The 24,363-nt window shown below is 44.9% G+C and overlaps 1 pseudogene across 1 annotated transcript in view; it reads right to left on the reverse strand.

The window, feature by feature from the left end:
- The window catches only part of LOC146830579 (E3 ubiquitin-protein ligase TRIM39-like), a 129,541-nt pseudogene that overhangs the window by 41,107 nt on the left and 64,071 nt on the right, over positions 1-24,363 (reverse strand). The window contains exon 5 of the transcript XR_014961446.1: positions 14,494-14,516. The product of XR_014961446.1 is annotated as an E3 ubiquitin-protein ligase TRIM39-like (transcript). The remainder of the gene's footprint in view (positions 1-14,493; positions 14,517-24,363) is intronic.

Raw genomic sequence — 24,363 nt, forward strand, 5'->3', positions numbered from 1 at the left:
ACCTCTCTGTAAGCAAACAAAAGACAGGGAAGAAAAAGGTCCCATTTTCGCCTAAGCATTCCTGGGAGGCCTTTAATCACTCCCTTTAGGGTTTTGTTGAAGCGTTCAACTAACCCATTGCATTGTGGGTGATAGGGAGTAGTGAATTTATAAGTTACACCACACTTCTTCGACATTGCTTTTAGATATCCTGACATGAAGTTGGTACCTCTGTCAGATATGACCTCCTTTGGAAAACCCACTCTGGAGAAAAATCCAACGAGGGCTCTTGCCACCACAGGGGCTGTGGTGGTCCTCAGTTTCAAGTTTATTTTATTTGTTTGATTAATTCAAATCTTACAAAAAATGATTAAAATAGCCTCAAATACAAAAGAATTAAAACGCTATAATCACAATTGCTAACATGTCTCAAATACAATATACATGTAAAAATGTAGAATAAATTATTACTCCCCTAATTTTTTACCAACAGCGCTCAAAATCTTTACAAATGCATAAATCATGAATATATCTTTAGAATTTAGGCATGCCATCACTGCTTGCCTACATGACCTTAGTCCGCGTTCGTTAAATAGTCTCTTTAAAATGGCTTTCCTTTCCGTTTCTAACCCAGAGCAAAGACATAGTAGATGTATAATGTTCTCGTGGCCACATTTGCATAATCTACAATCAGTATTGTCTTCTGTCTTTTTCCCTATGGGTACATGACATAGCCCCGGCAGTAACCCAAAGTGTGCTCTGATAAAGATTTTCTTGTTTTTCAATGACCATGGTATTTCTAAATATTCTTGAACTTGTTTTTTGATAAATCCATTTTTGATTGGCCATGCATGTTTTCTTTTCACAAGTATGTCCTTGTCTTTTATCAGAGACAAATGATTGGTAAGTTTGTTAATTGTTTTTTTTAAACTTTCATGGATAATCGTATTCTCCCAGATCGATATTACACCAAATTCTTCTTTTGCTTTATTTAGGTAGGACCAAGCCTGTAACTTCTTAGCGAGAAGTAACTAGGGCTGCGAGCTAGTCTGACCGATACTATCACCTGCTGGCAAGAACACGCTGTGTAATGCGTTTTTAAGGAGCTTTTAGATCGAAAAATATTTTTATTGTTTGGGGGCGCTAAATTGTTTATTTCAGTGGGAATATTGATCAGGAACACTGACACCCCTCCACACGGTACATTATTTATAAGTTCGCTGGAATACATGATATTAGGAGATTTTAACTTCCCTTTGGAAGAACAGGGCAACCACGAAACCACTCAACTCACTGCTGATTTCCTAACCTTAGGACTTCAACAATTGGTGAAGGGAACTACACACCAGGCGGGGCACACACTAGATGGTCTGTTCACCAACAACTCAGACATCTCTGTACTGGATATTCTTCCTCTTACGTGGTCAGATCACAGGGCCATTATCTATGGGATCCATACCCGGCACGCTCACCCTCCCCCGTCCAGGCCACGAATTAGGTTAGGGACCCGTGCTTGGAAAAATGCGGATATCCATCAGATGGTAGATATCCTGACACTATCCTCTCCTATGGGGATAGCCAATCCCACTTTATCAGCCTCCGACTTCCAAGACTGGATTCGGAACGCTGCTGATCAGGTGGCCCCGGAGAAGCTTATGCGACCTAACAGAATATCCCAATCGGCGGCTTGGTATACCGAAGAGCTTAGGCTCCACCGACAACACTGCAGGAACTTAGAAAGGCGCTGGAGGAAACTTTACTGCCCCATAGCCAAGCATTCCTACAAAGACGCCCTGACAATATACAAAAAGGCTATCATTGCCCGAAAAAGTGCATTTTTCTCGGCTCAAATCGAGAATGCCAGGAACTCTGCTAGAGAATTGTTTTCAGTGGTCACTACTCTGTCCACCCCCTCTACGGGACCTGGGGCTGAACCCTCTCAGTCTCTTTGTAATGCTCTGTCCAGCTTTTTCACTATTAAGGTGGCAGATATATACTCATCCTTTGCAGGGAACGTAGGGACAAGATCCAGAGTCTGCAGTGGTGAAGAACCAGCCACTGACCATGATCCCTTCTCTTCCTATGCTCCCATTACGCAAGATCAAATCAGCAGACTCATCTCTACTACCAAGTCTGGCTCCCCCTTAGACCCCTGTCCTCCCTCAGTGATGGCTAACCTCAGCGAGGTGATCTCTCATCCACTCATGAAAATTTGTAACACCGCATTCCAAACTGGTCGCTATCCAGATCCTTGGAAGAAGGCCGTGATCAAACCTCTTCTGAAGAAACCCTCCATGGACCCCACAGCTCTGGCCAGCTATAGACCAATAGCGTGTCTCCCCTTTCCTGCCAAAATATGCGAATCTCTGATGAACAAACAACTCTCAGAGTTCGTCGATCCTTACCAACTTCTTGACGAAACGCAGTTTGGCTTTAGGAAAGGGCATGGAACTGAGACCGCTTTAATAAAGGCCTCAGACGAGATCAGAGCCATTATGGACCAGGGAGGTGCGGCTGTCCTGATCCTTCTGGACTTGTCCGCAGCCTTTGACACGGTCGACCATGCTATTCTGGTCGACCGTGTCACAGCCCTGGGGATAAACGGTACGGCTAGAGATCTTATTTCATCTTTTCTGGCCAACCGTACCCAGACAGTGAAGTTGGGTAACTTCTATTCTCCTGTCTCCGCACTCCCCAGTGGAGTCCCACAGGGTTCCTCGCTAAGTCCAACGCTATTTAATATCTATGTAGAAGACTTAGCGAGGGTAATAAAGGCCCATGGGTTGCGACTTACATCTTACGCAGACGACACCCAACTGGTTCTGGCGATCCACAAGGACGGCCCAGCGGTGGCAGCTAATTTTCAAAGGGCCATGCTTGCTGTCAGTACCTGGATGTCCTCCAATTGTCTGAGGCTTAACTCAGACAAAACCGAGGTCATGACCTTTGGTAAACTCTCCCCGGACTGGTCTTCCACTTGGTGGCCTAACCAGCTGGGCTCTCCACCTGTCCCAGTTGAAAAGGCTAGAAACCTGGGAGTCATTTTTGACAGCAAGCTGTCATTTAACCTTCATGTCAACAAGGTTGTGTCATCTGCGTTCTTTATTCTAAAGAAAATTAGGAAAATACTGCCTTACCTCCCCACCTCAGCTGGGAAGACCCTGGTCTCCACCCTAGTGTTTTCCAAAATCGACTATGGGAATGCCCTCTTTCTTAATACTCAGAAACTCGTTCTATCTAAGTTGCAGTCCATACAGAATGCGGCTGCAAGAATTCTTCTTGACATCCCCCGCCGCCAGCCAACCACTCCAGCCATTCGTCACCTGCATTGGCTAAGAGTAGAGGGCCGTATTAAATTCAAGGCCCTCTGCATCGCCTATAAGGCAGTGCATGGCGTCGTTCCAAAGTTTCTGATTGAAGCGTTCCAGTTGTATAGCCCCAAGAGACAGCTGAGATCCGCCAACACCTGCCTGCTTCCGGTACCTCGCACGAGAACGGCAACCTGGGGTGACAGGCGCTTCTTGGTTGCCACACCCAAACTTTGGAACCTTCTGCCACTCACCATAAAAACTGCCCCCAATCTGATGAGCTTTCGTAGGCTCTTAAAGACATGGTTGTTCAACCAGTAAGCCTGCTGCTCGGTCTCTCTATCCGCCACATGCGCCGAGACACCTTCGGGTATTTGTTTGCGCAATAAAAATCTCGAAAATGAATAAATAAAATAAATAAATAAATGTTTGACTTCTTGCCATAATAGCTGGGACATTTGATTTTCTTGGTCGTTTTTTATTCGATTCCAAACTTTAAGAGCTTGTCCTTTTCTTGCAAGAAGCTGGTTATTTATCCCAAATTCCAGCCTCACCTGTGCTTGCGAAGCATTTTTTGGCAGGCAAAATAAAATTTTACACGTGTTTGAAATTGCATTGTTAATAATCACTGCGTCTTTCCCATTTAATACCTCAGAACCATATGTCAGTGTAGGTAATAGCTTTGCTGAGATGATCTTTAGTAAGGGGCAATAAGACAAGTCAGTTATTGAATTCTGAATTATCCTAAATGCATTGGCTTTTCATGTAATTTCTCTTTTTTGCGGGAGAAAATTTCCACTATCGTTGAATATAACTCCGAGATATCGGTAGGAATCAACTTGTTCTAATTTCGTTCCCTCCAGCTTCCAATTATATTTATTTTTAAGCCTTATATTTTTCGTAACTACCATTACTTTGGTCTTTGTTTCATTTATCACCATATCATTTTGTTTTGCATACGCTGATATACAATCTATTAACCTTTGCAACCCAACTTTGGTGTGACTTTTAAGAATAACATCATCCGCGTACAGGAGATTAGATATTTGCTTATCGGCTAATCTAGGCGGATGTGCATTTACCTTATTCAATGTAGTTGAAAGATCCGCTAAAAAAAGATTAAATAGCAGTGGTGCAAGAACGCACCCTTGTTTTAGACCTCCCGTCGTAAGTATCTTGTTGGTTAATGTTTGGCCGTCACCAATTCTTACCCTAATCCAGGTATCAGTGTACAGTAGTTGTATCATTCTCAATAATAAGTTTGGAATGCCTTGCTCTTTAAATTTTTTCCACAAATGATGCCTGTTCACAAAATCAAAGGCCGATTTGAAGTCGACGAAACAAAAATACAAAGGCTGTTTAACTAAGAGTGCCTTTTCCATTAATACAGATAAAATCAGTATATTTGTTGAGGTTCCTAAACCTTTGATAATCCCAGTTTGGTTCGGTGGCAGTATCCTTTTTTCCTTTACCCAGTCTGTCAAACTGGATAATAAAAGCCCTGCGAACAATTTTGCATCAGTGTCTTGAAGGGTAATCAGGCGGTAATTATCCGGTTGTTGCCAATTTCCTTTTTTTTAAATTGGAGATATCAACGAACCTCTCCATGATTTTGGAACCAGCCCCGTTTGTATGACTTCATTAAATACCTTTGTCAAATATATAGCCCAGTAATCTGGTTCTTCTTTGTAAAGAGAAAACGGGATGCCATTGGGTTCCGGTGCTCCATTTTTTTTGGTTCTTTATTAATTTTGCGACTTGGGTTTCTGTAATATAAAGTTTTGCGTCACATTCTACATTAATCTTATCTATCATTAAGTGTTTGTTTTCTTTAATAATCGATTTATGTTCCTTAATATTCACTTCTATATTAGGGTTTAGGATTTTTATAAGATATATGGACCATTCATCTTCACTTAAGGAGGATGTGACTACAGATTTTTGGGGCCTGGTTAATCCATTAATCACTTTCCAAAACTCCCTTGAGTTCGCTTGGTTACTGGCATAGAAGATTTTTGCCCACAATTCCTGATTAACTTTATCTTTTTCATTCCAAATTAATTTTCTCAATTTATTGTTGACATTTTTTAATTTTATTTGTATATCTTCATCTTTTGGGTACTTATTTAACTGTTTCCTAAGTCTATTACGGGTCCGTCTGATCTTTTTAACTGTATATGGGAAATTGATAAAAGTATCGGTTTTTTTCCTTTGGACCATGTGATTTTTTTTAACATGAGGAGAGATTTCGTATGGTGCAACTATTTTTTGTGTAAAATTTTCCCATTGTTCAATTACAGACCATACAGTGCTATCTTTAAAACATTTTTTAATTAGTTCTCGTGACTTTTTCATCGTGCTGTCCATATTATTTGTTTCCCATGTACGTTTTCTATAATTAGCAGTGCAGATCTGACCGTGCATGGTTAAGTAATTTTGATGTTTCGATCCTAGCAATTTCACTTGTACTATTTGTTGACTATGGTCACTTTCAAATGCCTTTTTTAAGTGATATGAGGTAATTTTGTCGAAGATATTTACGGATACCATAGTATAATCTATTCTAGATTTATACTGGTGAGACTGAAATGACCACGCTGGGGGTGTATCTGACTCAAATCTACCATTTAACATTCTAAGACCCAATGCTTCCATGTCCATCATGAAGTTCCTCCCAATAACTTTTTGTTTAACGTTTTTTGAGTGATCAAGTACTTGCTCTGGGATTAACCATTGGTGATTTTGGGACTGTATAAAATCATCCCTTATGAATTGTATTAGTAGATTTATATTAAAATCTCCTGTAACTAAGAAATCTACAGACGGATCTTCCATTATTTGGTCCAGCAAAGAGATAGTAAGAGCAGCACACGTCTCCTTCTTTGATATCTGTTTAGGTGGTATATATATATATTAATTAATATTAGATTTTTCGGTTTATCTTCCTTTCTTATTAGGTAGTTCAACTTCACAGCTTGGAAATTAGAATTATTCGTGTCTAGCTGCCTATGTTCTACTTTTAGGTCAATCAGTAAAAATATTGCCAGGCCCCCACACGGCCGTCCAAATTTATAATGTCTTATTGCGGGAACAAAATATCCTTTATATTCTTGTAACATAAACGGGTACAATTCCCAAGTTTCCTGCACCAATATAATTTGATAACAATTTGTTAATTACTCTATTTGAGCATTTTTTATCTTTTTACATAAACCATTTATATTCCAGGAACAAACCACTATTGTGTTTGTTTCATCTGTTATATCTTGTGACTTGTTCTGTCATTGTTTGTTACTGCCATGTAAAGCCGTCAAGATCCATTTCTCATTTACTCCATTATTTTCTTTTATCTTTTCTTTATCTTTTCCTTGATCTACGGATTTTTCACCATAGCAGTTTGTTTTTCCCAGGGGATTTTTTAATATAGAATAGACTAAATCGTCTTTCATCCCATTTGGTCTTTTCATTGGACTTTCTTCTTTTATAAATGGAGTTGGGTATACCTTTGGGGCTAGTTTGCTAATTATTATCCCCCAGCTGTGAAAAACTTCATATTCTTGCATGATTTGGTCTGCTATAGAGGCAGTATTTACAGTTAGCAATGTTATTGGTTGTTTGCCATCAGAAGATTGTAAGAAGCTTACACAATCGATATCTTCTGTTGTCAATTTTTCCAATGATGGTATAGATTTAAAAAGTCGAAGAATATTTCCTCTATTCAGGGTATCATGATTGCCACGTGAGTCAAATAATGGTGTAAAAGTAATTTGGGAAGGTCTTTTCAAATTCGTGGTGGTGGTCCTCAGGGGAATTGCTTCTGGGTACCTGGTGGCATGATCCACTACCACCAGGATAAACCTGTGCCCAGATGCTGTTGGAGGGTCAAGGGGACCAACAATGTCAATCCCTACCCTTTCAAAGGGTACCCCCACCACAGGTAGTGGTATCAGGGGGGCCTTGGTTGTGCCACCTGACTTGCCACTGGCTTGGCAAGTGACACAGGAGCGACAAAACTCCTTCGTGTCCTCTGACATATGTGGCCAATGAAAATGTGGAACAAGCCTGTCCCAGGTCTTGTTTTGGCCCACGTGTCCTGTTAAAGGGATGTCATGTGCTAGGGTCAAGAGGAACCCCCTAAACTTCTGAGGTATTACCAACCTCCTGGTGGCTCCAGGAGTTGGATCTCTAGCTTCAGAGTATAGGAGCCCCTCATCCCAATAAACATTATGGGACCCACTAGCACTCCCAGCAGCCTCAGCAGCAGCCTGCTGTCTGAGGGGTTCAAGAGAGGGGCTGCACTGTTGCTCCTTACTCAGATCTTCCCTAGAAGGTCCCCCCTGCCCCCAAGAACTCAACCTGATCAGGCTCAATTCCCACTGGGGCAGTTCCTTCTTCAGGATCTGCTTCTCCTCCCTCAGGAGGGGAATCTGTGATCTGAGACAGAGGTGAAGGCACTGCCTTAACCCTACTGCTCCTCCTCTTGGGTAGCACATGGTCCATACTTTCAGGATCCAGAGCTGGTTCAGTTTGATGCATTTTGGCCTGTGACCTGGTCACAGCAAATACCTCTGCAGGTATGCCCAACATCTCAGCATGAGTCCATAACTCTACTTCAGACCAGGCTGAAGTCTCTAGATCATTGCCCAATAGACATTCTACAGGGAGGTCTGCACTGACTTCAACCTTCTTGAGGCCAGTTACCCCTCCACAGGAGAAATTCACAACTGCCAGACTATGGTTGGTCCTGTCATTGCTTGCATTGGTAACCTGGTACATTTCACCCAGGATGATCTGCCCAGGGTCCATAAGATCCTCTGCCACCATGGTGAAACTAGCACCTGTGTCCCTGAATACCAAAGCCTGTTTGCCATTTAATACAGGCTGCTGTTTGTATTTGCCCAGATTACTGGCACTCACTAGGAAGGACATATCAATATCTCCATCACAAATCAGCAATGCCTGAGTGGGTACTCTGACTAGGCCAAAGTCCACTTCAGAACCCAGGGTCAACCCTACTACACCCTTATTCTGATTGCCACCTCCACCAGTAGCTGCACTAGGGGGAACAGTTGCCTTAGGGGCAGGAGTGGTAGTGGTTTGGTCTTTGGACTTGTTACAGTCAGAAGTCCAGTGCCCTTTATGTTTACAGAATTTTCACCAGGGCTTCTTTTGGCCTTTCCCTTTGTTAGACTGTGAATCCCCACCAGATGCAGATTTTTGGGGCCCTAGTGAAGACTTCTGGTCTTTTGACTTATCCCCACCTTTCTCAGAGCCCTTGGAATTCTGCTTCTTAGTGTCACCCCCTTGGTTCTGGGTTTTCTGCCTCGCCCTGCTTTTGACCCATTTGTCTGCCCTCTTTCCCAATTATTGGGGCGAGGTCAGACCAGAATCCACCAGGTACTGATGCAACAACTGGTTCTGGCAATTATTAAGAATCTGTTCTCTCATCATAAGATTATACAATCCCTTAAAATCAGTAACTCTACTACCAACCAGCCAGCCCTCAAGAGCCTTGGTTGCACAATCTACAAAGTCAGTCCTGTCCTGAGTCTGTGCTTTCTGGGTGTCTCTGAATTCAACCTGTACGGCTCAGTGGTTAAGCCAAGCCCATCTATTAACGCACTCTTCAGGACCTCATAATCATCAGCATCCTCTTCTCTAACAGTGAGGAGCTTGTCTCAACCTTTATCTGAAAAGGAGAGCCACAAGATTGCTGCCCACTGCTTTTGGGGTACCTGTTGTACTCTACAGGCCCTTTCCATAGCAGTTATCCATTTGTGGATATCATCCCCACTATGGTAGGGAGGAACAACCTTGGAAGGGTTCCTATGGTCTGGAATGTAATCTCTGACTCTAGGGACACTGTAGCTGCCACCCGGGGTTTCTAAACCCTCTCTTCTAGAAGCTCTCTGGAGCTCAAAGGCATCCTTATCTAATGCCAACTGCTTGGTTTGGAGGGCAAATCTTGCTTCCTCATACTGCAGCAGTTTGTACATTCTTTCAGAGGAGGTTTCCCTTCTAGGAAGGTATAAATTCCTCTGCTGGACAGATTCTCTGCCGGAGTGATAGGAGTGGCCTCTCCTCCACTCTGTCAGTTCTCTTAGGGAGCATTCCTCTGTCCTTTACAGATCACTGTCGGTCTGGCCCTTCAACCACAGAGTCCTGGTCATCTTGATTTTCATCATCTGACCCAGAGACTATGATTGACCCACCCCCTGATTCAGACCTATTAGCTCCTAGAGCTAATCTAAGATCATCTGTTGTCAACAGATCTATCAGGTGTAGTGTGGAGGGACTCTGTCCTATCCTCAGGTGCCTTGCAGCACACATGGCTTTCAAGTCAAAGAAAGTCATGTCCTTATACTGAGGCTGGGTGGACCCACTGGCTCCAGCCCTTAAGGACATTCTAGTGTTGTGCAGTGTTGTACTACCTACACTAGTTTGTGGCCTACTGATCCTAGCTTGAGCTGTAGAAAGGGTGTGCTATCCATTGACAAACAGCTCTTAGTTCAGTAGAACTTATTGATACTAAGCTTGATTTTATATGTACCTTGAGTACCTTCAGTGGTTTTCAGTTAGTAATTCAAATAGAGATTTTCTGGTAAAACAATGGCAAGCTGTAATCCCACACGCTGCCCACCAATGTGAGAAGTTGGCCTGGCATATGCTGCTCACTAGTTATAGTGGCCACCTTGCACCAGTCCAATTCGACTCTCATGGTAGATAGTTTAAGACAACCTTTTAAAGAAAGCTATCCTAGTGGTAGCTGTGGAGAGCAGCCTTCAGCATAAGTCTCTGGAGGAATGTAAAGCAAATTGTTTTACCTTATAATCTCTTGAATTACCAAATGAAAGGACACCACACAGGTATGTATTTAAAATACATATGTATTTATTTCTAACACACTCTACTAATCTCTTTATGAGATTAGAAGTCAAGAACATATGCAAAAATCAACAGTTCACAACAATTTAAGCACTTATATGGCTGGGGCCCTAGGGGCGTACCAGACCATATACTAAAAAAGAGGTATAAGAAGATCGACTTGCGAGGGGACAAGGCCTAGGGCCTGTAGAAGCGCTGGGGCCTCACTAATCCACCCAAGGCAGGTAAGTAAAGGACCCACGGGAGACGCATGCAGTGTGAGAACACAGCCGCAGATCCCAATAGACTTCAATGGAGCAAGTCGCGGTTGGAATTTTAAAGTTTTAGGATACTTCGGGAGAGTCTACAAGGAAGTCACTTACAGGGTAAGTAGTTCTAGAGTCAACACACACAGGAGCACCGTAGTGCTGGAGTTACCTCACCCAGGGAAGCTGGGTGCATAAGTGTCTTTTGGTGTCGGGTCGCGGCGTCGTTTTCAATGGGAGCCAAATAAGACTTGCTGCTTGTGAAGACAGGAGAAGCGTCCGGTGGAATCCAATGATGGATTCAGAAGAAAGAAGACCTGAAAGCAGAGGAGACAGTGTTGAAAGTCACTTGGCAGTGACCCGGGCCCAGGAAGATGGATGCCCACAGTCATCGGGTGATTTCAGGTGATCACGGGTGTCTTGACTCTTCAGCCACAAGGTCCAGGAGGCGTTGACGACAACCAGGAGCTGGATTCGGCGTGTCTCACGAAGTCTGCAGCTTACTGAGGTGTCGGCAACCGAATTAGAGCCAACAAGCCTTGGCAACAGCAAGTCTCGTGGAAAGTGAAGGAAGTCAGCGGTGCAGACCAGCAAGGTCTGAGGGACTCACCCAGCGAGGGTAAGTCAGGGCAGGCCTGGAGCAACCAAGGGAGCCCTTTGGTTCTGTAGAAAAGTCTTCAGGGGACCCACAAGCCAGCTGGCAAGGGATCGCGAAGATGCCTTGGGAAGATTCACTTCACAGGAGCCCACGGTCTCTCGGAACAGGGTAGGCCTCTGATCTTTGATGGAAATCCTGCTGGAGGCTTGAACCACACGTGGTCCAATGCATACGTTTTTAGAACGTCGTGAAGGGATTGCACTCGAAAATAGTGCACGGTACCCGGGTATTGCTGTTCCTTATCACTCGTGGGGTCCACTTGCCTCAGCTTCACTGGGGACTCACGATGGCATTGGAGAAGTCAGGAAATCTACTTCCGGGGCTGCAGGGACGTTGGACTCCGTTGGGAGCGGGAAAGTTTGCGACTGTTGATTCAAAGTTTTGGTGCCTGCCAAGCAGGGGAGTCACTCCTTGACTCCAAGGGAGAATCTTCAGTCTTCCAAAGGTAGTGGAACGTCGAAGGTCCAGGATTCTTCTTCAGAGTGTCGTCCACGGATATCTAGTTTGCAATGGTAAGGGTTCCCTAACTTATACTAAAGGAAGGGACGGTCTAGCTCTATGACCAATCCTATGGGAGGGTCAGGGGAGTGGGTGGCTACACCCACTTCCCTTTGTCCAGTTTGGTACCAGAGCAGGGGCAGGTAGCCCCTGAACCGGTTTGAGCTGGCATATGCACAGAGGAGCCTACTGCTCCCCCAGTGCAGGACTTCAAAGCACTCCAAGAGTGCACCCACCAGTTACTGGTGTGGGGGTATGATTCCAAAGCATTTGACACCAAACACAACATGTTTTGATGCAGCCATCCCAGAGTTAGCATTTACCGCGAGGTTATAATGCACTTAAGAGTATATGGTTTAACCGCATCCACAAACGGCTACAGAGAATAGACTCTGAGAGCTGCAGAGGGGCCCTGCTCAGGCAGAGGCACCCCCTCACATGGAAACCAAGCACCCTGCCCTCAGGATTGATAGGGCCTGCCTTAGGGGTGACTGATAGGGTTATATGTGTGTGTAAGGTGAGATATATGGAACCTATATCTTAGTGAGGAGTGCTAACACTACCTCACCCAGGCTGCAGAAGCAGGCCTGTGGTGTCAGATTTAGTCTGCTTTCCAGGGGTGGCATAATACATGCTTAGACCCCTGGTAGGCCTGTGAAGTACCTATGCCCTTGGTACCTAAGGTATCATATACTAGGGGCTCATAAGGTACCACAGTATCCAATCACTAGTGCATCTAATATGCACTCCAAGTTGTTTTAGAGAGAACAGAGAGGCTGGGGCCCTGATTAGCAGGGTCCCAGCCAGACTATAGCCAGAAAGCAGTGTTAACATCAGAAAAAAAGTGGGGGCAACATAAGTGCAGATCCTACTCTCCTACATTCCCCTAGATGGCCGCGATCCCAGGGGCAAAACAAACCCGGTGCCCCCTTCCTGCAAAACCAGGCCGTTTTATGATGGGTAATTTTGAAGTCTCCACAATATGTTTTGGGCCCTTGCCTGTCATGGGTACCTGACCCACCCACACGAGTGAGGTATCATTTTTATCGGGAGACCTGGGGAGCGCTGAGTGTCAGGAAATTTGTGTCAGTCCGGTGATCCTACAACTTTCTCACACAGACATTTGAGAAAATGTTGATTTTTTCAGCAAAATTTGAGGTTTGCAGGGGATTCTGGCTAGGGAAACGTTGGGGGATCCACACAAGCCATACCTCCCTGGACTCTCCCGGGTCTCTAGTTTTCAGAAATATGTGGGTTTGGTTGTTTTCCCTAGATGGCCTCTTTTGGTATTTTACTGACCGATCACCACCAGTCAGTCATAAAATGCTTCTTGCTTATTTCCCTCTCCACTAGGAAATTCACAAGACAAATATTCATACATTGGCCCTCTTAATTGTATTGCACTACACAAGGAATCATTTCCCTCGTTTCACCTGGGTGATCAGTTTCCATTGTGAACTGGTCTACTTTTATATGTTGTTATTTGCACTTCCCTTTCTACCACTCAGGAGACTTCGCTCTCCTTGCTGTGTACTAATGTTTACTTTTCCGCCCACTACTATTTTTTCCTCAGCATGGTCGCATATACATACAATTTTATATATATTTTAAATAGATTCTGACAAGATCTTCTCTGCATCTCCCGGACTACTTTTGGACATTGTCCTTACTACAGGGTGCTCAGGTATTCTATATTCTTACGAAATCTCACTACTAATGTTTATTCTTTCCTTGCATTCAAAATGGAACACTAAACATGCATATTTCTTCGTATGTTAGAGAGCACAATGCATGCAAAACGTAGTTTTTCAGTAGTATTATAATATATACAGGCATTCCCTGTGGCCCCCTTCCTTGGGTTCTCATCTTTCGGTCAACATCGCCTATCATGGGTAACACTTTTTATGGCTTTGGGTGAGCTGACGCTACAATGCATTTTTACACAATATCCTCAGTGAGTTGTGACCGGCATATATAATTTCATGTCACTATTTTCCTTCGCCTCATCACTCCTACATGAGGTTGACACGTAAGAATTTTATGAAAAAGATTTCATGAGAGATGATGTTCCATTCCAATGTATGTATTTTTTCTGCAGCCTTGACAAAGCCCAATGGACGAAACACGTGTCAGCTGCTTGTGCTCGTATAGAGCAGATATTGGCCGTTCCTGCTTATATATAAACCGAACATTGTGGAAACTACAAATGGAATAAAATAACTTCACAAAAAAGAACAAAAAATTTGATGGACTTCATATTAGGACTACATTATTTATTAAATGGACTTTCTATGTGTGCTCTAGTACTTATTATTTTGTATACTTTTTGCCAAGGACATTGTCCTAAGCAGGTGAACACCCTAGGTGGCAGGGTGTCTGCAGTACCAAGGTAGCACCTCTACCCCACATGAAGATATATGTGTATGATCTAACATCCCTAACAATAGTGCTGAAAATTGGATCTGCAATTGTTGTGAGCATAGCCACCATTTGTGTTTGTATAGTTAGGAAATTTTGACTTAGTTTTTGCACAACTCTGAATTGAGGAAAACCTGGGGCAACTTTTCCAGAATGGGCTTGCTTTTTCTGTATGTTCAGGGTACTTTTCGTACGACTTCAGTTAGGCTTTAAAGATACAAATATGCTTTGTGAGGACAGCAGCTCATTTCTGTGGCAATTATTTCAAGACTCAAAAGAGTTTGCTGAAAACTTGCAGGGATTTATGAAAATTTAAGAGAGTTTCCTGATGATGCAGGAGAGGGTTCTGAGGACGTAAGATTTTTTTGGGGAATGTAAATTGATTTTACGAGGATCTGAAAGTTTCCTAACACTTTGTGTGAGCTCAGTAGTGGCATTTACACACAGCAGCATTGAAACCTGCTCTTTACACACTGACAGGAGGATAATAAACCAACCTTACCTGCTTAGGTTGCTTCTGACATCCTGCAAAACAGAGAAACAAACACAGAGAAATCAGCTTCCAGAGGAGATGATAAAGTTATGGCAGTATTTTTAGGAGTGAAACACTTAAGTATCTATGGTTAGAAAACAGTGACTGGGGTCACATTACTCTGCACATTCTGGGGTATCGCATGACTAAGCACAAAATGTGATATTCTGAATGAGGTCACAAGATATAACAGAAACTGATCTTCGGAATGGTAATGACACAGCACAGTGTCATTCTGAATGGAGTCACAAAACACAGCACATTCTGATATTCTGAATGAGGTCACTTGGCACATTGTATGATGTTCTCAACAGGGTCACATGCATGGGCATCATTTAGGGATTGTCAGGGGTCGCAGCTGTGACTCCTTGCTTGCCCCTTGTGACCCCTGACACTGCTTGTGTGACCTCTGGCTTCAGAGGTAGCAAAATGAGTACCAAGAACACAGAGGCAGGTTATCCTGAAGGGAGCCGTGCTCCATCTTTGTTTTCAGCCAATTTTATATTACACTAATAGTGAATGATAGATTATTATTCACTGTTAGTGTAATAAAAAATAGGGCACGAGGATCTAGAATGAATACTTCTGTGGCAGATGACAAATAAAAAATGCTTTTAAATGTATGTAGGGTACGTGCTTGGGGATCGGAGTGTGGTTGTGTGTTTCTGAATGTGTTTGTACGTGTGAGCATGAGTGTGTAACAGTGAGTGTCAGTGACAGGTAGTGTGTGAGAGCCACTAAAAGGGAGTGAGTGAGAATAAGTGAGGATGAGTGTCAGTGAGTATGAGTGAGTCAGAATGTGCAACAATAAGAGTGAGTGCACGAGTGAAAATGTATGAGTGAGTAAGAGTTGGAGTGAGTGTGAGTGTGACTGAAGGAGAGAGAATGAGTGATACAGAGTGTGTGAGAATGACAGAGTTAGAGCAAGTGAGTATGAGTAAGTATGTTGGAGTCAGAGTAAGAATGAGTGAGAGTGAGGTAGACTGAGTGAGAATGAGTGTGGTTGAGTAAATGTGAGTGAGAATATGATGTAATGCTTGCTAGTCTGCCATTGACCCTTACATACTGAAGGTAATTTGTGGCTTATAAAGGGACCTATGGAAAACTTCTACTGCTGGAATACTGGAGGCAATTGCTGGCATGGACAGGCACCTGTGAAAACCACTGCTACTGGCACACTGGAGGCAATTGTCGGCATGGGCAGGCACCTCTGAAAACCACTGCTACTGGCACACTGGAGGCAACTGGAGGCATGGACAGGCTCCTGTGAAAACCACTGCTATTGGCACACTGGAGGCAATTGTCGGCATGGGCAGGCACCTGTCAAAACCACTGCTACTGGCACACTGGAGGCAATTGTAGGCATGGACAGGCACCTGTGAAAACCACTGCTACTGGCACACTGGAGGCAACTGGAGGCATGGACAGGCTCCTGTGAAAACCACTGCTACTGGCGCACTTAAGGCAACTGGAGGCATGGACAGGCTCCTGTGAAAACCACTGCTACTGGCAGACTGGAGGCAATGTTTGGAATTGGGGGTACCTGTGGCAAGATACAGGCACTAGCTCATTGGAGATGCTTCTTGGCATAAGGGAGGAAAACCATGACATAAGGGGGGCAACAATCACAAAATTCTAGTCCTGATGTACTGGATGTAATTCCACCCAGGTGCGATTTCATCATGGGGGCATTGCCCCCCTGTATTTGCTGCCCCCCTGGACCCTAGTATGCATTTAGACAGTTTATATTCCTGGACGCAGTGCTTAAATTACAGGGGTGGGCAGGCTGCACATTGCACGCAGCAGACTTTCAATCTATGAGTTGGCAGGGGCGTGGCATCATAATAGACAGCACCGGAAGAGTCTCTGGGTCTAAAGATGTGTAAGTGCGCATGTCAGGATGGATGGGTGTCTTTCTATGACCAACCCGACATGTGCACATAAGGCCTCTCCTACCCGCACAACGTTAGGGAGCCAGGGATCACTGGATCCTAAGGAGAGCTGACTTTGCCTGCTCCAGCCAATCCCGACGCTGCTCTTATGCTGTGATGCAGCTTCTGGATTGGCTCAAGAGGCGAAGAGTAGGCCTAGTCTCGGAGGCAGCAGGTTTTGGCTTTACAGAAGGACATGGCCAATCACAGTATGCCTTTATTATGAAGCCATGCAGTGATGGGTCCTTTTCTATCCCTTGCTGCCTTTTCTTCAGTCGCTCTACGGTTACCACCTCATCATCATGCCCAGCCCAGAGATTTGCAAAGACGAAGGCGAGAAGCACTGCGAATAAGTAACAGTTATGGTAATAAACTATTTTACAGGATTAATGTTTTCTTAAAATGTTTTACAATACTGAAAATTAACCTGGTAAACAGACATAAGAGATGGCTGAGAAAATTATCAGAATATGGTAAAAAACATCATGAAAACGGACCATGAAATTGAAGGGCGTAGAGAGCTAAACAAAAGAGGAGTGAAAAATAAAATCACAACGGGAAGCCAGATGAGTGAGGCACAAAAATATACATTTTCTGATTGGTAAAATGTAGACTTCATCATTTAAGTGTTACCATGCAACCTCAGAGACGATCTAAGAAGGCTAAGCGGCACTAAAACGGAAATACAGTACGACTTCAGGATGATAACATTTCAGAATAATAACAAAGCGTCCCGTAGCCGTATGTTGGTTCATTACAGTAGGAATTCAGGATGATAAATGTTTAATAATAAGCAAGCGTCCTGTGGTCGTACATTGGCTATTTTTCAATGAAATTACTGTCTAGAATTATGGGGAGAAAATCCAGATGTATACAATAGGCTATTGATAAATTTCCATTGCCTTAAGGGTGGAGAGGATTCTGGGTCAGAGTAACACCTCCCTATATAATCAATTACACAAATAGTTTTACTCCAACTGGCCATCCAGTGGTCGGTTTCAAAGCACGTTAGTGGAATGATGTGAAGTGTCTGGTGAGGGAGAATTTTAACTTCACCATTAGGTGAGCAAGGAAGCAATTCCTTTTGGTTTAGGTACACTCACACACCCTAGTGGTGTCATGCTTCATCATTGGGTCACCCCGACGCCTAAAAGTCGGGGTGGGCTCAACCACAATGTTGGGAGCTCTTTGAAGATATTATAGACCAAGGGGGGCTAAATATTAAAAAACCTCAGGCAGATCCCCAGTTTCCCTTTATTATTGGGTCTGTCTGGGTTAACTGGATTTCCTCTCTACTTAAGTGACCCCCATTAGTGCCCTTCCAGCTCCAGCAACATCGTATGACGGCGCTTCAATGCCCTTTGAGCACAATGGGCGGTGCGCGCCTGATAGCTCCCCTAGCACACTAAGCTGCTTCGAGGAACTGAGCAGAAGTACAAGGAGGTAGAGGGTACAGAGTCTGAATGTACAACAGAGGGTCATGAGTGAGTAAGGAATATGCTACTTACCAGTGTGCATCTTTTCTTGGCATGTAGAGCTGCACAGCCACACACTTAGGATAGTAGATCGCCATCTGGTGTTGGGCTTGGATGCTTGCAGGTTGTTGTTGTCGGAAGAAGTCTTTGGTCACGAGATAGGTGACTCCTCCCTTGGACGACAGTGCGCATGGGCATCAACTCCATCGGTAGATTGTTTTTCGCCATGGTGGGAAATGATGGAGTTTGTAGAAAAGAGAGAGATGTCCATGTGTGATGTCTAAGTAAGACAATGCTGGAACAGATACAGGTCCCGGGGAGGTGGGTGGGCGTGTGTGGCTCTGCAGCTCTACATGCCAAGAACAGATGCATACTGGTAAGTAGTATATTCCGTTCGAGGCATATGAGCTGCAGATCACACACTTAGAATAGACTATATAGCAGTATCTCCCCTAGCGGTGGTCACCTGTATCGGTTGCAGCAGTTTGAAATAAAGTTTTAAGGACAACCTGACCCACAGAAGCTTGCTGCTTTGCTTGCACGTCAACACAATAGTTTTTAGTGAAGGTGTGTGTTGTAGACCATGTGGCTGCCTTACAAATATCTTCTAAGGGAATGTTCCTAAGAATGCCATGGAAGCCCCTATTTTGCGTGTGGAGTGCGCTCTAGGGGTAACTGTTAGAGTGCGTTTAGCTTTTTGGTAACATATTTGAAATACATTTAACTATCCACCTAGCTATCCCAGATTTGGAAATGGGGTTGCCTTTATGTGGTGGAGAGAAAGCAACAAACAATTGTTTTATTTTGTGGAATGATTTGGTTCTGTCAATGTAGTAAAGAAGGGCTCTTTTAACGTCTAAGGTATGAAGAGCTCTTTCAGCTACCGAGTCTGGATTTGGGAAGAACACTGGTAACTCTACTGATTGGTTAAGATGGAAGGGAGATATGACTTTTAGAAGGAATTTCGGATTTGTTCTAAGAACCACTTTGTTACGGTGTAATTGTAAGAATGGTTCTTGTATGGTTAACGCCTGGATTTCACTTACCTTTCTTAGGGATGTGATAGCGATAAGGAAAGCCACTTTCAATGTGAGGAACTGTAGTTCGCATTTATGCAGAGGTTCAAATGGGGGTCCCATGAGCCTTGTAAGGACAATGTTTAGATTCCACACTGGAGAGGGTGGTAATGTGGGAGGAATAATCCTTTTTAGTCCTTCCAATGAAGGCTTTAATTGCAGGTACTCTAATGAGTGAAAAGTGTTGTCGATTTTGTAATATGCTGCTAAGTGGAGACGTATGGATGAGTATTCCAAATTACCTCTTTGCAAGTGCAGTAAGTAGCAAATGATGTCCTGGATGGATGCATCCAGTGGGTTTATATGATTGTTAGAGCAATAAATGGCAAATCTCTTCCATTTTGCAGCATAGCAGGCTCTAGTGGTAGGTCTTCTGGCCTCCTTTATAATATTCATGCAGTCTGGGGGCAGGTTGAGGTAACCAAACTCTAAGACTTCAGGAGCCAGATGGCCAGATTCAGTTGACCTGGATCTGGGTAATTAAGGACGGGGAGAGATGCAGTTTTTGGTGTGGAACTAGCGAGAGTTCCATTAGCGTTGGGAACCAGGGCTGGCGTGCCCATGTGGGAGCTACTAAGATCAGTTTGAGAGACTGTTGTCTGAGCTTGTGTACCACTAATAGAATGAGTGGGAGAGGCGGAAAAGTGTGCGCAAATCTGCCTGACCAGTTCATCCATATCGCATTGCCCTTTGACTCCGGGTGGGGAAACCTGGCGGCGAAGGTTTGGCATTTTGCGTTTTCGTGTGTGGCGAACAGATCTATGTCTGGTTGGCCCCCATTGTTGGAAGAAGGGGGCTAGAATTTGTGGATGTAATTCCAATTCGTGGATCTGTTCTGTTTGTTGACTTAACAGATCGGCAATTTGATTGTGAACCCCTGGAAGGTGTTCCGCAAGTAGGTATATGTTCTGGGGAATGGCCCATCTCCAAATGTTCTGTGCGAGCTGGCACAGCCGGAGAGAATGTGTGCCTCCTTGTTTTTGTATGTAATACATGGCTGTCATGTTGTCTGGCCGTATGAGGACAGTTTTGTTCTGGAGATGTAGTTGGAATGATTTTAGTGATAGGAACACTGCTAGCAGTTCCAGGTAATTGATATGGAGCACTTTCTGTTGAGTGGTCCATTTGCCCTGAGTGGTGTGTCAGAGGAGATGGGCTCCCCATCCTGTGAGCGATGCGTCCGTTATCAGCACTATCTGTAGAAGAGGCTCTAGGAACGGTCTTTGGAGAGGTTTGTTGTGTTCCACCATTTCAGAGAGCGATGTGTGCGGCTGTCTACCAACACCAGATCTGTAAGTTGTCCGTGAGCCTGGTTCCACTGATGTGCTAGACATTCTTGCAAGGGACGCATTTGAAGTCTTGCATAAGGCACAATGAAGATGCATGACGCCATCATGCCTATGAGTTGCATGAACACTCTTGCTGGAAGGGAGTGTTGGACTTGAAATTTGGTGATAAGAGCTTGTATATTGGTTATCCTGGCTGGGCTGGGCTGGGATATGCTAGGGCTGTGGAAGTGTTTATGGTGGCTCCTAGATACTGATGTATGTGAGAGGGTTGGAGATGAGATTTGGGATAGTTTATTGTGAATCCCAAGTTGTGTAAGATTTGCATGGTTTGGTGTGTGTGTAGAACACATTTGTTGAATGACTTGGCTTGTATTAGCCAGTCGTCTAGATACGGGAAGACATGAATTTGTTGTCTTCTGAGATGTGCTGCTACTACTGCTAGACATTTCGTGAATACTCTGGGTGCGGTTGTTACCCCGAATGGAAGGACTGTAAACTGGTAGTCTTGTCCGTCCACCACAAACCTTAGATACTTCCTGTGGGCAGGATGTATGGGAATGTGGAAGTAAGCGTCCTTGAGATCTAGTGTGGCAAGGAAATCGCCTTGTTGTAGTAGTGGGAGCACTTGTTGAAGAGTGATCATGTGGAAATTATCTGAGTTTATGTACAGATTTAGAGGTCTGAGGTTGAGTATTGGTCTTAGAGTCCCGTCCTTCTTGGGGATTAGGAAGTAGAGTGAGTATACCCCTGTACCCTGATGTTCTAAGGGAACTGGCTCTATTGCGTGTTTTTGAAGCAATGAGAGAACCTCCTGTTTGAGGAGTGTAAGATGGTCTGGTGACATGGGATGCTGTTTGGGTGGTATATGCGGGGGGTAGTTGTGAGTTCCAGGCAGTAACCATACTGGATAATTTGTCTTACCCACTTGTCTGTTGTGATGGAGTTCCAGACAGGTAGGAACTGTTTAGTCTTCCCCCGACCGGAGTGGAATGGTCTGGGGGGAGTGGAGGAAAGTCACTGTTTTGTGGCAGGGGAGGTACGAGTGTTGTTATTACCTCGACCTCGCCCCTTGTTGTTGTTTCCTCTGTATCCGCCTCTAAAATATCCTCTACTGGGGGATATTTGTGTAGCGGGTTTGAATGTAGAGGAGGTGTCCGCTCCCATATTTTTGGAGGATCCTCTATAGAAGGAGCGCCGAAAGGAGCCATGTGGTTGGGGAGACTGTAATGCTCCCATGGACTTAGCCGTCTCTGTGCCCTTCTTCATTTTATCAAGGGCAGTGTCTACTGCTGGCCCGAAGAGCTGTTCCTGATTGAATGGCTGACTAAGTATGGTAGTTTGTACCTCTGGCTTAAAGCCTGAAATGCGTAGCCACGCATGTCGTCGAAGGAGCACACTTGTGTTAATTGCTCTAGAGGCGGTGTCTGCGGCATCAAGCGCACATTTAATTGCTGCATTTGAAATCAGCTTTCCCTCCTGAATGAGATCATTTGCCTGGGTTTTATATTGGTCTGGCAGATGTTGTAAGAGAGTCTCTAAATGATCGTAGTGGGCCCTGTCATAGCGTGCTAGTAGGGCTTGGGTGTTGGCAATACGCCAATGATTAGCGGCATGTGCTGCTACTCTTTTGTCAGAGGCTTCTAACAGTTTGGATTCTTTGTCTGGGGGTGGTGTATCTCCAGTGGTTTGGGAGTTGCGCGTTTCCTAGCATTGGAAACGACCAAAGAATCCAAAGGGAGTTGCCCTTTGATGTAATTAGGATCTTCAGGGGCAGGCCTATATTTCTTTTCTATCCTTGGGTTGAGAACCCTGGCATGAACGGGGTCTTTAAACACTTCAGGGGCGTGTTTTATGACTCCTTTAATCATGGGTAGAATTTGTACAGACTTTTGAGATTGTTTGAAAGTGTCTAATAGAAAGTCTTCCTCTGGTGCGTCTGAGTGCATTGTGATGCCATGGTAAAGTGCCGCACTATTTAATAATTGGCCGAACCCCAGGTGATCGTCAGGAGGCGATGGTTTTGAGGGATATGGCTGAGGGTCAGGCATGTCTGGTAGAGGGAATGCCCAATCATCCAGTGGTGAGGTGTCTGGATTCGTGAACGGATCATTAGGGTCACCCCCACACCCTAGGTCATCATCATCATCATCCTGTGGAGGTGGTGTATGTGATGGAGAGGGTATAGGTAAGGGTGGTGTAGGCAGAGGGGGTGGGATAGGAGGCAGTATAGGAGAGGAAGGAGGCATAGGAAATGTTGCAGAGTCCTTCCTGTTTACAGGAACTGGGGCAGGTGGTGTGTCCAGTTTCCGTTTTTTACAGGGCGGTGACATGTCGAGTCTTGGGGTTGATATAAATCTTTTTCTGCCTTGGGTCGATGAGATCTGGATGAAAAAGTTCTTGTTCTTCAGGAACAGTCTTTGGTACCGATTTTTTCGGTTCCGATCGAGGTTTTGATTGATCATGGATTGTTTGGCTTTAGGAGGCGTATGAGAGTCCTTAGCCGTTGGTTTCGGTACCGATGATGGTTTCGGTGCCGATGTCGGTTTTGGAGCCGAAGGTGTATCTGTGGGCTTGGGAACCTTCGGTGCCGGTTTATCTATTGGCCTTGGTGTTTTCGGGGCCGAAGGCGTTGGAGCCGATTTCGGTGCCGAGTGGTCTTTTGTCTTCGGTGCCGAGGGTGCCGGTTGGACAATGACATGCGGTTTGCTCGGTCCCGAGCTACCGGAAGGCTTATGTTTCTTCGGAGCTGAGCCCGGAGGCGGGGCTTCTGAAGGGTGTTTTCGGTCTCGACTGGGGCCAGCAGGCGAAGTCTTGACCAATGCCTTTGGTTTTGGTGGGGTTGGGGCAGGGGCAGTAGTACTCACACGTTGCCCAGGAGTGATGGGGTCGTCTGAGTCGGAAATTATTTGTAAATCTTCGAAATCTTCTGCCGGGACATCGGGGCCTTCATCAAAGATGTCCTATGGTTCTGGAGCTTTTCTCTGTGCCATGATGTGTCGTCAAGCCCTTCGATCTCGGATGGTCTTTTTGGATCGAAAAGATGCGCAGGCTGGACAGCTGGACTCGTCGTGTTCAGGTGATAGGCACAGGTTGCAGACTTTGTGGTGGTCACTGTGCGGAAATTTTGCTCCACACTGGGGGCATTTTTTGAAAGGCGTCCTTTCCATGAGCCATAGGCCTCACGGCGTGGGTAGGCCCAGCGGCCCGCGTCAACGTCCGGAATCGAGCCGATGAAGTCGTTGTCGAGAATGAAGGTGCTTCGATGTTTTGTTGTGAAGTTTTGTGCTTCGAAAGGCTTGGAATTGATATTTCCAACCGGAGCAGAAAAGTTGCATCCGAACCCAATGGCGGAAAAAAACAATCTACCGATGGAGTTGATGCCCATGTGCACTGTCGTCCAAGGGAGGAGTCACCTATCTCATGACCAAAGACTTCTTCCGAAGACAACAACAACCTGCAAGCAACCGAGCCCAACACCAGATGGCGATCTACTATCCTAAGTGTGTGATCTGCAGCTCATATGCCTCGAACATATACTTTACATCGTTTACATATTTACATAGCTCCCAGAGACGCAACTAGAGTAAAAATCAGCAGAGTGTAGCTGCAGGGGTTCTAAGAAGGGGTGAAAGAACAACAAAGCCTTGTTAAGTAAATGGTCTTTTTAAAGGCCTGTGGAGTACTGGGTGCGGCCGCAGTAAGACAGACGGCAGCCCACAACAGCTCCTCTCCCCCCACGAGAGCCAGGCAGGGGGCCTGGTGTTGCTCTGGCCCTTGGCCCATTCACACCTTGGCTCCCCATGTGCCAGACCAGCCCAGAAGCAGTGTTTTCCGCTGACACCTCTGCGATATTGTTGCTGCCACCACGAGGCTCTAGCCCCCACCTTCAGGAAGCTCTCTGGAGCTCTAGGGATTCCCTATCTAAGGCCAATTGCTCTTTTTTTAATCCTGAGCGTAGCTCTCTCAAATTCAAGCAGTTGGCATTTCTTCTCATAAGAGGTGTCCCTTTTATGAGAAGCAGAGGACCCTGCAGAAGTGCCAGAATGATTAGATTCCTGGGAAGGAGATC

The sequence above is a fragment of the Triturus cristatus genome, chromosome 5_1 (genome assembly GCF_964204655.1).
Source record: "Triturus cristatus chromosome 5_1, aTriCri1.1, whole genome shotgun sequence".
Classification (NCBI taxonomy): domain Eukaryota; kingdom Metazoa; phylum Chordata; class Amphibia; order Caudata; family Salamandridae; genus Triturus; species Triturus cristatus.